This window comes from Mirounga leonina, unplaced genomic scaffold (genome assembly GCF_011800145.1).
Source record: "Mirounga leonina isolate KUSES-001 unplaced genomic scaffold, KU_Mleo_1.0 Mir_173, whole genome shotgun sequence".
Lineage (NCBI taxonomy): Eukaryota > Metazoa > Chordata > Mammalia > Carnivora > Phocidae > Mirounga > Mirounga leonina.
In genome coordinates, this window is record NW_023270447.1 from 18378728 (window position 1) to 18393953 (window position 15226).

At 43.7% G+C, this 15226-nt stretch overlaps 1 long non-coding RNA gene across 1 annotated transcript in view; it reads left to right on the forward strand.

The window, feature by feature from the left end:
* Nucleotides 1-15226, forward strand: part of LOC118019154 — a 93732-nt gene that overhangs the window by 38021 nt on the left and 40485 nt on the right. Inside the window, exon 5 of the long non-coding RNA XR_004681587.1 lies at nucleotides 3231-4549. This is a non-coding gene — a long non-coding RNA (uncharacterized LOC118019154). The remainder of the gene's footprint in view (nucleotides 1-3230; nucleotides 4550-15226) is intronic.

Below are 15226 nucleotides of genomic sequence, written 5' to 3' on the forward strand. Positions count from 1 at the left end.
CAATATGAAATAGTAAAAAGAATGTCCTAGGGTTCCCCAAACTAGTCTATTTTTGAATAGTGTGGGTTTGGTTTCTTGTTATAATTCTTGAGCATACTGTGCATTAATTTTCTATTAATTAGCTCATCAATTCAACAAATATTCATTGTAGTTCACTCTTCTACTAGCTGTAATACCTTAGGTTCCAATCTATCCATCCCTCCTTCCATCCAACCAACAAATACTTATTTAATAGTGCCTACTGCAAGTCAGACTTCATGCTTCCCCCAAAGAGGGGAACCTAACCTAACCTAACTCTTGGGAGAGGAGCTGGGTACAGTAAGGGAGACTTCCCTGTAGCAAAGACAATGCTTACAGTTCACCAAATCTCATGCCATTCACCTCTCCCCAAGCACATAGGAAAACTACATTTCCCGGACACCCTTGGAAGTCCTTATTAGGTTAGGACCACGTGACTAGATTCAACCTATTAGGAAAGAGTAGAAATGATGTATGTTGCTCTCAGGCCTGGCCATAAAACTCCTTGTGCAACTGTCCAGGGTCTGACGTTCCCTTCTGTGGTGAATCCAGATGGCATCAATATAAGATGCAAGGGATGTGGAACCCTGAGTCACCACTTGGAGGAGAGCCACAGAAGGACTGTTGTGTGGAATTTATTTGTTATAACCTAGCCTCACCTTCCTTAACTTATGCATACCCTCTAAACATAAGGATGTCTAAGTTTAACACTGAAAGAAAAGGAGAAATTATCCTGGCTAAGTCAGGTAACATGACCACATTTAATGATCTTTTTCTAGGTAGGAAAGAAAAAAACATACTAAAAAAAGCCAACTTACCACACAAAATATCTTGATCTTCATACCAAAGTCTTGAATGAACCCCAAATTTCTATTTGAACAACTGGGTATAGTGGTTGCGTTCATCAATATTGTAGAAATTTCCTGAAAATTTCTAATTTACCCTTTAGAGAGTTTTAATATGACTGAAGAAGGTAACATATTAGCTGAAAGAACCACTTTCTCATCATAAAAATGGATCAGCCAGGCCTTGACCATTTGGAGTTTACAATTTAATGAGGTAGAATAAAGGAGAGCAGGGAGAGAATATCAAGTTCATTCAAATCCTAGAGCCTGTGTCTAGATTTCTTTCCCCTTCCAGGAAGGCTGCTCTTGTCACTTGCTTCCTCCTGACAGCTTGATATAAAGCAGTCACCCAGTTACACTCTACTGAATCCCCCATTCTAATTTTCTGTGTAGTGTCCCTCACTGTCTGATAGTTTTCTTGTTTATGAATTTTATTATCGGCTGTCTCTTCTCATTAGAATGGGGAAAAAAATACTTTGTTCAACATTATCTCCAGGATGGTGAACAGTGGCCAGCACATAGTAGGAGCTCCATACGTGTTTACGAATAAGTGAATGACATGTGGCCAAACAGGAATAAAAAAGCAAATGTTTTATTTTAAAACAGATTTGCAAATGTACTAAATGGCCAAGGTTGGGATGTGTCCCAAATGAGAACCGTGAGGTGGCCATGTTTATCATTTTGTAGCAAAGAAAAACCAATGTCAATTGGCATCAATATCTTATCTTTTTGAAATTAAATTTTCTCAAAAGACACTCAGGAACAGTCCATTCCTGAGAATTCCTTGTTGACAAAGTCCCTCTATGTAAATGGTTTTGAATTTAGTGTTATTCATATACATTAAATCTCTTTTTTGCAACATGTCTTACATAATTCAACACTCAAGAGGCAATTTTTTTGCTGTAGATGCTAAAAGAAGCAAGAACTCTCTTTCAAAAGAGACATGAATTCTTGAATGTGGGCCTTCTAACTGCTCTGGACCCTGAGGCATGGACATTTCAGATTTGAGTTATCAGGAAATCATAAGAACACGTAGTGTGTCTGTTCTATGATCTAATATTGTCTTCAGACAACTAAAATCTCAGTTTTGAAAGTCATGTCCAATGAGTGTTAAGACTAAAAAGGATGTGGTTGCAATCCTGAACCTAGAAGCTATAGCCAGAAAATGGGTCAGGAAAAAAAAATGCCAAACCAAAACTGATGGAACTGGGCCCTCCAAGGACTAGCTTTGCTGGTTCACCAAACAAGGTAGACTCCTCAGGAAGCTGCATGGGTGGGCTCATCTCAAACCAAGCTGACCAACCAAGCACTAAAGAGGAGTCTACAGCTTCAGTAACAGAGCGACTAACATTTACTGAGTGCTTACTGAGTGGTAGGCACTCCGCCAAGTGCTTTACCTACATCATCTCATTTAATTCCTCATGGCATGTGCCAAGGATGGAGGGGTTAGTAATTTCTATTTATAGGCCCAGAAACAGGTTAATAAACTTGTCCAAGTACAGACAGATTTTCCTGACTCTAAAATTCAAGGTTTTACCCATAACCTTTCCAATTCTCCAGTCTTAGCATTCATTGTAATTATCATAAAAGATGGACTGCTTCTAGAGTGGCAGAAAACAAAAACAAAAACAAAAAATAAGCAAGCAAACATGGGCTCTGAAAACATATAGGTATATTTATTTCATTTGAGTCTTCTTATAACAAAGAGGATCAAAATGTGCAACTCAGGAGAGAGTATGGGGGGTGGTGGAAAGAGGAAAGTAGGTCAAGCCTCTGGGTCCTGCCTCATTCTTGTATGAACCATCAGTGTGACTCCAGATCCCCACTCATCTGCTCTCTGTCTCTGTTTCCTAGTCTGTGAGATAGGACTAATCTGTACCCTGTATTTCCCAGTCCTGAGAAGATTTCTGAGAGGCCTAACAAAGGGAAGTATTCTCATTTACATTGTCTAAACAGTTTTGATCCATTTTAGTCTCCAGGATTTTTTTCCACTATCCACTAGGTACACAGGAACAAGAAATGTTGCAGTAGAATCACAATACGATTAAAATCTCATCTGCACTACAGGAAACCTAATTCATTCTTTGTGGCCTATCCTGTGCCTTTTCCCTTCAGAGGACTAGAAAAGGGAAGGTCTTCTGATCTCTGCTGAGGAGGCAGCAGGAGGTAGCTTGGAAGAGAGGGCGGACACCAGCTTCTCACCTCGGAGTGGTCGTGGGGAGGCAGCAGGCATAGTGTAGTCGCCCAGAAAACACCAGCAGAGTGGAGGTTGTGCCGTATCCAGCTACTTAAATTCCTGCAACATTGTTATTATCTTCTGTCTAAATTATAAAGCTTCAAGCTAATATTTCTTTGGCATTTTCTCAGGTAGAAGTCTTGAACCAACTCCATATACATTATACTCAGACAAGATGGAAAGGGGCTCCTTGGTCTGGCTGTCTGTCCCTGGGAGGCAGAGGTAAGGCCCTAGATGGGGGCTGGGGGGGGGGGTCTGTGAATCAGGGAAACTCTGATCCCCAGAGGTGTTGAGGGACCTCAGAGCTGAGCTTGAGGGGGCTCTGTGGGTGAAGGATGGAGCCCAAGGGATGCTCAAAACAATACTCTTCCTTCCGTCTCCAAATGTTGACTGTGTGACCCATGTCCAGGCACTGTCCTGAGCACTGGAGAAACAGGGATGAGAGGACAGTCTTTTATAGTCCAGTTTAAGACAGACTTTTGAATCAAACATGTAGGGAACTGGACTGGATGTGTTTAAACCTTGCCTGTGCCACTAATTAGATGGGACTGTGGGGGTTACTTGACTCTGAGCTCAGCTTCTTCAACTAGAAAGTGGGGACAACCTCACAATTATGACGGTGAAAATTAAGTTAGATTATTGAAGTGAAGCATTTAGCCCGGTCCCTGACGTGTAGTAAGGGCATCCACACAATGCTGTAAGCCCCATGAGATAGGGATTGTGTCTTGGATTCACGTTGAATCCTCAGTGCTTACTGGGGTTATACAGAAAGTACTGAAAGAATTATCTGTTGAAGGTTTAAAGGCTAATGAGGGAGTCAGGTTGGAGGCCAGGAAGCAAACTAAGGTTCTAGAACAGGATTAAAAAGTCGAAATGTCAAGAACTAGAAAAAACAGAAACACGATGTAGGAACTGAACATTCATAGTAACCGGTTCCTGAGGGAGGCCTCTGCAGGAGGCAGTGGGTATATGGGTGGGCATGGAATAAAGGGTCGTGGGAGATCCTGGGGTCTCCTCCTCAGACCAACCCATAGGTTGTTAACAGTCCTCCTTGTTCCCACAAACACCCTGACTCTCTTCTAGTAACCATAGATCTGCTCTGAAATAATTAGCTCCCCTTCAGGAGTTTCCACTTGCCTTTTCCACCAAACCTTTTCTTTGGGTCAAGGGGGTACAAACAGAAAATCAGTTGTCAACCTGATGAACACACCGTGGTCTCCATGCAGGAGGACACATCAGGGGACCCGGCAGTTCTGAGATGTGGGGCCTTGGAGGGCAGTCGCTCTACCAGGTCCAAGAATCACTCTGGGGTTTTCCTTCAGGTGTCCTGGCTTTCGTTGTGAAGCCTATGTGAGGCTTTGCAGGGGTTGGTCAGCATCTTTTGGGCCAAGAAGTGAATGGGGCACTGTGCAGGATGGAGAAAGAACAATCTCTGACTTTGGATTAAGAGGTAAGATTTCAGATCCTTTCAAAGCCCGGACATGCGAACGAAATCAAACATGTAGGGAACTGGACTGGATGGTGTTAGAAGAGAGACTTGCAGGTAGAAGGGAATTTCACACTGAGTTTTGCAGGAGATAATCCTGGGGGATTAGTGGAAATGGATGAAGGAGGCTGCTGAGTTGAGGAACTCAAAGGTGGAGGTACAGAGGCAGGAAGGAACAAGCTCTAGGAGCAGCCTCCCCTCAAAAGCCATCAAGTCAGAAAGAAATACCTCAATCTGTCAAGGACCCACAGGACACTCTTCTCTGTTAGTTCCGAGGGCGAGCCCCTGGGGCAGCAACCAGCCCACATCCTGCCTTCCATACTCTGATGGCCCAGCGACACACAGTGCCTGGGCTTTTGGAGACATTCCCATGGGTGTTATTTTGATCATGCGTGCCCAGCAGTAAAATAACACCCAACTAATGAGCTGCCAATTGCAAACAGTTGCCACCAACGTCCTCCCTCCCTGTCCCAGTTCCCATCTACCCCGGAGTGGCCCCACATCTTGATTTTCCACACCCTTCAGAGCAGGGTCAAATGAAAGGCACATTCAGGGCTTCTGGGGAGAGAGGAAGGGCCGGGAAAGGGTTGCCTTGCTGCAAGACAAAGCTAGGGGAACAACTGAGTCTTTGCCTCGTTGACAAAGGAGAATGAGGGACGAGCGCCAGGCTAGCTTGAACTGACTGAAGAAAAGTAACTTTTGTAATTCACGGCCCTCTGTGTGCTGTGAAAATGCTGGCAAGACAGTGAGACAGGCATGTACTTTGCAGGCAGAAAGAGCATGAACCATGAGACAATTTTGCGTTCCAGGGTCAAGGATGGGGTTGCCCAAGGGCATCAGGAGAGCCTCTGGGAGGCAGGGACTGCCGGGGGAGGGGCTTGGCCACCCCTGCTGGCCTCAGGGTCCATAGCTCCCCCAGCACCACCTGCTGGGCTGGAAGGACTGGCACCACCCACTTCTATGTTCACAGGGTCAATGTTAGCCAATCCAGGATGGCCACTGAGGGGTTCTGCGGGGAATCAAGGAGAGCCGGGAGGCTGCTCTCTGTAGGGAGGGAAGGCACAAAGAGCAAGTCAGGGGTAGTAGGAGGGAATCCAGTGCACCCCATCTATCGGTTACTCAACAAGGCATTACTGGGCTTAGCATAACAACTGGATTTTTGCTCCACTGCTTAACTAACTGATGAGCTATAAGGTATAGATAGTGAATAACTTAGCAGTGATGAAGTATATACTGAAGACTTACCCCACAGCCACAAGAACCTCAAAGAGGAGGTTGGTGGCCAAAATTGAATTTCTCATCATTTTTGGTGGGTAGGTCTCAGCCAGAGGTCATGGTTTAGAACAAACAAATGTGACATTTCTTACATCCAAGTGGTCTAGGAAAATCCATATTAATTATACAGCACAAACCTGCTATATGACTGGGGGGCAGTTGAGTACAACTGTGGAGAGGTGGAGAGCTCCCCAAGGGCCAGCGCCATCAGGAAGATCTTTGTGGAAGAGGGAGAACTGGAGTTAGGTGCTGAGGGAGAGGTGGGCTGTGGACAGGCAGAGGAAAGTGGGGAGGCATTCCAGGAGGGAGGGGCAGCACAACCGAAGACCATGAGATAAACATGGTGAGTTTATGGTGCTTTAGAGGGATTAGGCTGTTTGGGTTTAGCAGATGCTCTTAAGAGCATGGGAGAGAAGAAAGTGCAGGCAGTTGGAGCTTAGAAAGGAGCTCATTGCAGGACCTCACAGTGCCTAGGAGGGTCTCAGCTGTCAGGGTCTTCTCCTGAGACTCATCCTCAGGTCCTTTTGGGGTTTCAGGAGATCTTTCATCAGAATTCCAAGCACTTTAGTTGATTTTTAATTCCCCCTCACTGAACCCCATGGAAGGGGGCCAAGAAAGCAGGTGCTACCCTGAAGTACTAAAACTGGGACTGAGAGGAAATTTTTAGAGAGAAAAAGGAGTGTCTTACAGGTTTCAAAAATCTTAGGCATGAAGCCAATAAGGCAGGAGGAGCTGCTGAGGGGACACCCTAAGAAAGCAGAAGAGCTTTGGGCAAAGAATTGGTTGTGGGGACAGGGAACTGGGCTTTACAATAGGGGAGCAGGGGTTGGGGAGAAGAGAGATGACAAGAGTCTCAGGCCACCACTAGAAAGTTGCTGTACTGAGATCCTGGGTATCTGCAGTACCTCCTCCTTTTCTGGAAGTGGCATCAGGGATCCCTTTGAAAAGAGATCATCCAGGATCTGTCAAAAGGGCAGGACAGAAAAAGGCAAGAATGTTTGTGCTCACCGCTTCAAGTCAACTTTATTTTTATTTTTTTATTTTTAAAGATTTTACTTATTTGACAGAGAGAGACACAGTGAGAGAGGGAACACAAGCAGGGGGAGTGGGAAAGGGAGAAGCAGTCTTCCCACTGAGCAAGGAGCCACGTGGGGCCCAATCCCAGGACCCTGGGATCATAACCTGAGCCGAAGGCAGACGCTTAACGACTGAGCCACCCAGGCACCCCTCAAGTCAACTTTAAACAGGAGATCCTAGTCAGTACAATTGAGCAAGAAAAAGACATTAAAAACTGTATATACAGATTGGAGAGGAAGAAGTAAAACTGTTCTTATTTGCAGGTGACGTGCTTTTGTATGTAGAAAGGCCTAAAGAGTCTACAAAAGTCTACTAGAACTAATAAGCAAGTTTTGTAGAATTGCAGGATACACTATTAACAAATGACCAAACAATGAAATTTTAAAAATTCCATTCACAATAGCATAAAAAGAAAAAAATATTTAGCAATAACTCTAGTAGAAGAAGTATAAGACCTATACACTGAAAACCTCAAAATCTTGCTGAGAGAAAGTGAAGAAGATTGAGACAAATGTAGAGATATACTATATTCATGAATTGAAAGATTCGATATTGTTCCTAAAGATAGGCATATAGATCATTGGGACAGAATAGACTGCAGAAGTAAACCCTTACATTTATGGTCAGTTGATTTTGATCTAAAGATGTGACGGCAATTCAATCATCTTTTCAATAGATGATGCCGAAACAATTGGATATCCACAGCAAAAAAAAAAAAAAAAAAAAAAAAAAATTTTTTTAAAACAAAAAGCAAAAAAAAAATTAAACCAAAAAAAAAAAAAAAAAAAAAAAAAAAAAGAACATATCTTTACCCCACATCATAAGCAAAAATTAACTCAAAATGAATCATAAAGTTAAATGTAAGAGCTAAAACTATGAAACTTCTAGAAGAAAACATAAGAGAAAGCCTTTGTGAATTTGGATTAGGCAAAGATGATCCTTAAAAGAAAATATGGATAAATTGGACTTCATGAAATAGAAACTTTGGCTTTTCAGGAGATACCACTGAAAAAATGAAAAGACAAACCAGACAATATGAGAAAACATTTGCAAAACATATATCCGATAAAGGACTTTTGTCCAGAATATAGAAATAACTCTTATAATAAGATAAATTGATTTTTTTTAAATGTGCAAAAGATTTGAACAGGCACTTCACCAAAGCAGATTTACAAATGGTCAATAAACATCTGAAAAGATGCTCAACATCAGTCACAAGGAAATGCAAATTAAAAGAGTAATGAGCTGCTACCACCTACACTAGAATGATTAAGGTATCAGATTGACAATATCAATTATTGACAAGGATATGCAGAAATTGGAACTCCCATACATGGCTTTTGGAAACATAAAATAGTACAGCTAATTTGGATAACAGTTTCTAAAATGTTTCTAAACATTTCTAAAATGTTCCTATATGTTTCTAAAATGTTTCTAAAATGTTAAATGTTCTAAATTGTTTCTAAACTGTTTCTAAAATGTTAAATATATATTTCCCAGATGACCCAGCCATTCCACTCCTAGGTGTCTACCCAAGAGAAATGAAGACATATATCCACACAAACACATGCAAAATTTCATAGCTACATTAAAACAGCCCCTGAAGGGTAGCAGAATATGCCACCCCAAAATACGCCTCTTTGGTATAAGGATTATTTTAAGAACATCAGACACAGAAGAAGCTCTGAAAACAGCAAATTTACCCTTTGTAAGGGAAATTTACATTTATGAAAGAAATCTCCATTTGTAAGGATGTCTCCCTTTCTGTACCAGGAAGGGAAGGATAATTCTTAATCACAAGAGAACCTTATTAACAGAGAAGGCACTGACCTAAAACTGCATAACAAACCTTACCCTGTTCTACCATGCTTTTTCTAGTAACTTCCCCTAACTGGCCTCCACCCCCACACTCCCTCCCCACACACAACTTTCTTCTTACTTTAGCTGAAAATGGTATTCCAGCTGGAGGTTTAGCCCACCTCAGGGAATTACTCATTATTCCCTGGGTGTCTCCCATGTATACTTGATGTATCCATGTTAATAAACTTCTGTTTGTTTTTTCCTTATTAATCTGTTTTTTATTATAAGGGTCTTGGCCAAGTAGTCAGAAAAGTAGAGGGAAAATGATTTTTCCTTCCCTACACCCCAAACTGGAAATAATCAAATGTCTGTCGACTAGTATGTAAATAAACAAAATCTGGTTTATCCATACGAGGGGATAAATAAAAAGGAATGAACTACTGATACATGCAAAAACCCAGATGAACTACAAAGACATGCACAGTAGAAAAAGTCACTCAGAAGCCTACATTTTTATATGATTTTGTTTACATGGAATTTTTAGAAAGGGAAAGAGTATAGAGGAATAGAGTTAGAAACGGCAGTGAACTACATAAGAATAGGAGGGACCATTCTGGTGGGATGGAAGCATTCTAAAACTGGATTATTATGATAGTTGTGATTGTACTGCTGTTTAACTTTACTTAAATAATCAAGCTGTACACGTACGATGGGTGACCTTTATAGTATGTAAATTATACTTCATTAAACCTGTTAAAACAGGGGTGCCTGGGTGGCTCAGTTGGTTAAGCCACTGACTCTTGATTTTGACTCAGGTGGTGATTTCAGGGTCGTGAGATGGAGCCCCGCATCAGGCTCCACACTCAGCAGGGAGTCTGCTTGAGATCCTCTCTCCCTCTCCCTCTGCACACACACACACTCTCTCTCTCTCACACACACACACACAATAAATAAATCTTTTTTAAAAATCCTACACTTAGGCAAGTTCTTCTGCACCTTGTTTTCGTACCTATAAAATGGAGGGGGAGAAAAGCTGTTAAACCAAAGGACAGGGAGGCTCCTAGAAAGGTCTTTCCCCAAAGACCTTTCTGTAACACACCCCAAAGGGGGGGTGTGTGTGTGTGTGTGTGTGTGTGTGTGTGTGTGTTACAGGAAGGGAGAAAACACCTATGGGAGGTAGTTATGAATTGAAGTGCAGTGGAAAAACACAGGGGCTCTGGAGCCAGACTGCTGGGTCTGAATCTGGCATCTACCACTTACTACCTGGATGGACTTGAGACAAATTACTTAACCTGTGAGCCTCAGTGAAGTGGGGCTAATAGGAAATACTAAGGTAGTTGTGAGCATTGAAGGCAATGTATGTAAAGTGCTTAGGCCAGAGTCTGACGACATAGTAGGTACTCACTGAGAGAAATTTCTAAACCAATTAGTTCTACAGAAAATTCAGGGCTCTGTTGGAGCTGTAAAATTATGGGCTCTCTGGGTGTATTATAACAGAATTACAAGCCTCTCACTGACCTGGTTTAGCAGCCTTATTAATGAAGAAGCTTGGGACCAGGGGCCAAAAGCCTTGGTTTCCAGTACTGTTTCTACCACAATCACACCATGTAACTATAAGGGGGTTTCTTAAACTCTCTAGGTCCCTAAGATATGCCCATTTACCAAACAGGGTTGCCAGGATGCTCCACAAGTCAGAGCTTACTGCCAACATTAAAGGTGTTCTGTGTAAGGTAATGATAGCACAGAGCACAGAGTGGGGGCTGGGGGCTGGTGCTAGAGGAACTTGGTCTGGCCAAGGTCACTGGGCCTATGCACTGGGATATGTGAACATCAGCCTAGCAGGAGACCATGGAAATTTTCACAAACCAAAATTGGCATTTGGAGCTGAACTGAAAAGCAGTGAACACAGGATGTTGCTGAAAATGGTGCTGGGCAGGGCTGCTACCTGAGGTTTTGGCAGGCTTCACCCCCTGCCAGTTGATTGCAGAAGGATGTTGGACTATCAGGAAATAGGGATTTGAAATGATCCCACAGGAAGTGTGAATAACAACAGAAGCAACAAACAAAGTCAGCTAGGCCAGGTCTGACAGGGGGGTATTGGGTTGGGAGACAAGTGAGTTCTCACTTTCTTCAATACTTGAGGAACTTCTAAGGAGGAGCCCATCTGGGATTCAAAGATGGCTTTGTGATAGATTCCTCCACCCCTTCTCCCCTCCTCCATTAGCACCTTCTGGAGGAGCAGAGGGAAACGTAGCAGCTTGAGGGGACAACTAATTTCTGGCTCAGGATCCTGGCGGTGCTCCATGTAACAGTTTGTAAAGGACACCCGCTATATTTTTGGATGCCCAGCACCCATTCTTATTTTTTTCTGGTAAGATCGTGTGGGTTTTTTGGGGGGGGAAGTTCCTCTCCCCATTATGTATGATCTTGGTGGAACTGTCAATACAGGTATGCTGCCCTCCTCTGGCCAATTAAAATCTCCCTCGTGGATTCTGAGTTGAGCTGAGTTATCGATAAGAATGGAACCAAGTCTGTTGGAGAGGATCTGACTCCAGGCCCTTGTTCAACCTTTACTTATACCCACCTCTGCCCTGGTTTATTAACTCTTCTCTTATTTTGTGAGCCTCTGAGATCATCCCAATAAGTTGTTTTGCTTAGCTGTGGTCTATTTCCATTTCAAAGAACAGACACAGAGCATGGCTGTGGCTCTTGCTTAGGGCAGGCTTCACGGAGGACACGCTCGGGGAGTAGAAAGAGCCCAGCCTCGGTCATCTACCATCAGCCATCCCACTCCAACTCTAACCATGTGGCCACAGGCAAGCTACTAAATCCATCTGAACCCCAGCTTCTTCTGTAGAATAGAAATACTATTACTTTGTAGAACTATTAGGATTAAATATATTTATTCTCTCTTTCATTTAGCATTTACTCATAGCCACCATAATCTTTATATTCTGTGAGGATCCAGAATAGAGATGTGAACAAGACAGACGTAATACAGTCCCTGTCTTCAAGACACACACACTTTTAATGGGAAGAGAGACAGTGAACTTGGGTTTACAAGTCTGATGATGTTACTATAGACGGTACAAGGCACTGTGGGAGTGGTTAATAAGGGGATTCAAAGAATCCATTAGAGGCCACATAAGGAAGGGCCTTAGTAAATGTGACTTCCTTTCCCCTTTCTGTCTCCTGTTTTCTTCTTCATCACAGTACCTTCACCACTGAATGATCTTCGCCACATTCTTACAGTAGAATCAGGACACTCCAGAGAAGTCCTGACTGGATTCTGCCTATTGGGTCTGTGGCAGAAGTTGGAAGCCACTCACCCGAACAGATGGGCTTACCCAGGCATAAATGGAAGGCACTTACACCTTTAGAATTGACAGCTTCTGAGACCAACAACCTTGTCTGGTAGGAGTCAAGGTGGAAGAGGCGTATGCCTAACGGTGATACGGACAAGACAAGATCAGGCAACTGCCCTGATCTATTAGGCACCTACTTTCTAGCATCACACAGTCTCAAAATTCGTGCATTTTTAGAAATGATTCATAAAATGTTAGCACAAGGGAAAACCTTCGAGAACATCTAGAAAGCCCCTTCCTTGGCAGAGGAGGAAGCCAGTGCTCACAGGTATTAAGTCTGTTATCTGTGTCCTGAGTGTGTAACCTTGTGACACCTTTGCCAGGCAGTGAAAGAGACTGGTTCCTTGTTCACGTGGACAAGTCTGGCGGATGTGCCTTCTGACAAACAGTCTAGGTTAACCTCCCAAATGGCAAGGACAAAGGGAACGAGGCTCTGGGCTATGTGCTGGGGAGGGACAAAGACAGTAAGACACAAGTCCTTTAGGGTTCTTCTGACATAGCTGGGGAGTTGAGATACTCACAGTGCCAGATAATCACACAAAGGAGCAATACGTGGAGACCGCCTGCTGGCCAGGGTTACATGGATGTTCTGGTGTTCTGGTGCAGTTCCCCTCTTGACATCCTGAAACCCTTCTCGTCATTTCTGCCCACTTTTCTCCCACGTCTCCTACTGGGGGTGCCTTCTCCTCAGGCACTTGTGTCTTAATAGTGAAGTATCTTCCAATCACAAAGGCTTGAAATATTGAACTTAGTTTTTACTCCTTTCTTCCTTCCTCCCCACTCCAGTTAGTCACCAGGTCCTGTTGATCTGATCCTTAAATTCCACCTCGTCCTGTCCAAAGACATCAGAATAGTATTTCTTTTTTTTTTTTTTAAGAAAGATGAGATGAATATTTCTTTTTTTTTTTTTAATTTATTTATTTGAGAGAGAGCACATGAGAGGGGGGAGGGTCAGAGGGAGAAGCAGACTCCCTGCCGAGCAGGGAGCCCGATGCGGGACTCGATCCCGGGACTCCAGGATCATGACCTGAGCCGAAGGCAGTCGCCCAACCAACTGAGCCACCCAGGCGCCCCAGAATAGTATTTCTAATAATCATGCCCCTGCTCAACGTCCTTCAGGGTGCTGCAGAGGAATTTGTAGAATGAAACCCAAACTCCTTAGCTTTTCATGCTTGTGGTGCCTCATGATCTAGTCCCAACTCCCATTTCCTCCCTCAAGTCTCCTACAGGAATGTATCAGCCATGGCTTTTTGCTTTTGGGGTCTTTTTATATTGTGATTCTTTTTTTTTAAGATTTTATTTATTTATTTGACAGAGAGAGAGCATAAGTAGGGGGGAGCAGTAGAGGGAGAGGGAGAAACAGGCCCCCCATTGAGCAGAGAGCCCAATGTGAAACTTGATCCCAAGACGTCAGGATTATGACCTGAGCCAAAGGCAGATGCTCAGTCAACTGAGCCACCCAGGTGCTCCTGTATTGTGATTCTTTGACGTCTGGGCCTTGCTGACCCTGGAGGGTTTGCCCCTCCTAGGGCTAGCCAGTTCCTAGAGATAGTAAACAACTAGCCCCAGAATGCGCCTTTCAAAGGCAAACCAGGGGCACCTGGCTGGCTCAGTTGGTGGAGCAGGAGACTCTTGATGTTGGGGTCATGAGTTTGAACCCCACATTGGGTGTAGAGTTTACTTCAAAAAAAGAAAAGAAAAAAAGCAAACCAGGGTGCTTGGCTGACTCAGTAGAGCATGCAACACTTGATCTTGGCATTGTGAGTTCAAACCCCACATTGGGCATAGAGCTTACCTTAAAAAAAAAAAAAAAAGGCAAACCAACCAATCCAGAGCCCACACCCCAACTACCTCCCCTCTCTGTCTCTTACTCTCAAGGCTACTATTCCCCTAACTGAAACAGTCTGGGGCCAGCCCCTAGGCCCCTGGGCCTCCTAAAATTGTTCCAACTAGCCAGCTCTAAACTTGCTCACCCTGTCTTGCCCATTCCTCCCCATGGAAACCACAGTAAAGGCTCTTGCCCATGTTTTACCCTGCTCCTTCTGCTTGCTGACCAACCTCGATGCTTCCTCATGTGGCCCCCTGTGGCGTGGTGTGCCCTTTCTCCTGGGATTGTGAGTGTAACTACCTTTTCAAGGGCAGTCTTCTCCTAATCTTCAGTTGGCCTTGCCTTACCTAAATAATAATAAAACTTATACTTTAAAATAAGCAATCTCATGCTCCAGAGGAGCTCTCTGCTTCCCAAACAAGCTCCTTCTGCTTTCCTACATACATGTCTTTGCCTGGACTATTTGTCACTCTCAGAATGAATTCCTTCTGCCATTCCTGCATCTTACAGTTCCATCCATCCTTCAGTGTACTCTCATCAGCATTGGCCTGCCTGGATCACTGGTAGGGTAAAGCTGAATGTGTGATTTGTACCGTAACACACAGCAAGTGGAAGGCAGTGGCAGACCTTGAAGCCCAGCAGGCTTTCTCTGTGCCCTTTTCCATCACTGCACTGGCTCAGGTCCTTTGAGTATGTGCCACAGAAACTAACCCTGGCCTACTTGTGTGCAAAAGGGATTTCCTGGAAGGATGCTGGGGCAGCTTACATAACGAAAGGAGCTGAAGGACCCGATTGCAGGTAAAGTGTGATCCAGGGCAGCCCTGCGGATATGTCTGAATCTTCCTTAAGATCCCAGTTCTTAATAGGACTCAGCTCAATCCCTTAAAGTTTCAAATATCTGGAAGTAAAAATTTGAGGGACCCCACATGGTCAGGTGTAAGCCCTGGATCAAATGTGGGTATGTTTGGGAGGGGGCAGGGTAACAACACTGATATGATCACTGGGGGACCACTCCTGTGTATTGGAGAGTTCCCCGAAGGAAAAGGGAGCCGTTGAGATTTGAGCATATAGCCCAACTTGAGTCTCCTACAGCCATCTTTCTAGTATTTTAAATACTAAGCTCCTCAAATCAAACTGGGTAATAGAAGGCTTGGGTGAAAACAGCTCCAAATCCACTTAACAATAGTCACTGAATGCCTGCTCAGTGTAAAGCACTATGTGAGAACCTGGGTGGGGAAAAGGATGAGTTTGGAATGTGAAAATCTGTAAGACATGGCTCAAGGATAAGATAGGCAT